At 52.2% G+C, this 1,587-nt stretch overlaps 1 pseudogene; it reads left to right on the top strand.

The window, feature by feature from the left end:
* The window catches only part of LOC101647471, a 1,914-nt pseudogene extending 577 nt beyond the window's left edge, over window positions 1–1,337 (top strand).
* Window positions 1,338–1,587: the final 250 nt, after the last annotated feature.

The following is a 1,587-nucleotide window of genomic DNA, read 5'->3' as shown; positions in this document are numbered from 1 at the left end:
CCTGAGATATTCTCTAATGACAAGACACATGGAGGTATGCTGATGGTACCAAGAACCCTGGACCTGGAGAAGCCACGTGGAGATCCTGCCAGTGCTGAGATGCTTACAATGTCACTAGATCCAAAGACTTTCTACCCACTGGCCTGTGATCGTCCTGCATTCGGTGTCATTGCATGTGTTTCATGAGTCTGATGAGGACTTTACAGATTGGTATCAGACATATGGACTAATATAGGACTTACGGGCTTGGATTGGACTGGGTTGGGATGTGTTCTTAATGTACCCTTTATACAAAACTCTCTTATACACATATGAGTCTTTCTGAATTTGATTCTCTAGTCCAACCAGACTGCCACAGCCTGGACGGGCAAAGTAGACAAGGAATACCCGTGGTGCCTCGCTCACATGCTGTATGTCAAGGACAGGCCTCCCGGTGTGATTCTGGATGACGGTGGTGTCCTCACCGGTCTCATTCACACCAGGTATCCACAGCTCCTCTCGGGCCTCCACAGTACCTTGGAGGAAAGCAGGACTGGAACCACATAGTGTACAAAGTGAAAGCCAACGGGATCCCGAAGGTGCCTGCCATCGTTAATAACTGTCCCCAAGAGCAAGTTAGCCAACCGCTCTGGCTGCCAGGAGTCCCTCAGCCAGGGCATCAAGCAGGCCACAGAAGTGACGATTGCAGGCGAAGCGGCAGTGGTGACAGGCTACCCCGAGACGTCTCAGAGCTGTGTCATCATCACTGAGGTCGACTCTCATCAACTCGCCGCAGGCCATCCTGGAGAGGGATGAGGCAGCCACCGGGGAGGAGACCTGTCATGAGGTCACCATCTTGGTTACTATCACAGGCTGGCCAATATCAGCCTTGGCCAGCACTTTGAGCAGATGAAGGATGATGCCATTGTGTGTCACACTGGACACTTTGTCATGGAGATGGACGTCTGGAGAAATCTGTGGAAAAGGTGAACATAAAATCTCAGGTGGGCCGCTACCTGCTGAAGAATGAGTGCCGCGACATTATCCTCCTGGCTGAGGGTTGGCTGGTCCACCTGGACGGCGCCGTGGGCTCCAGCTTTGTGACGAGAAACTCCTTCACCAACCAGGTTCTGGGGTAGAAAGAACTGTGGGCCCACTTAGACAAGTACTGTGTTGGCGTCCACTTCCTGTTCAGGAAGCTGGGGGAGGCAGTGGGTGAAGCCCAGGGAGGCAGGCTGCATGTGAAGTTGACCAAACTGAGTGGGAAGCAGGCCCAGTCCCTGGGCTGGCCGGCTCCTCACCTTCCAGCCGGTGTTCCTGCCCAAGCCCCAGCTATCCCCAAGGACACACCACACTAATTTGAGATTGGTTTGTCATTGGCTCCCCACTCTGTGCCCCTTCTACCGGTCCAGGTGTGGCATGGGGCATTAAGAAACCCTTCCCACAGAGGTGGACATAATGAAGGGAGGTGGGAAGGAGATGCTCCCAGGGAACCATGAGCTCTGGGGTTTTGAGCTTCCTCAGTTAGTCCTTTTTTTTTAAATTTAATCAATTTATTGGGGCTCATACAATTCATCACAATAACATAGATCAATTGTGTAAAGCACA

Source organism: Echinops telfairi, unplaced genomic scaffold, assembly GCF_000313985.2.
Source record: "Echinops telfairi isolate 266 unplaced genomic scaffold, ASM31398v2 ScPeMD7_7469;HRSCAF=8507_1, whole genome shotgun sequence".
NCBI classification, from domain to species: Eukaryota; Metazoa; Chordata; class Mammalia; order Afrosoricida; family Tenrecidae; genus Echinops; species Echinops telfairi.
This window is presented reverse-complemented; position numbering and strand designations above follow the sequence as displayed.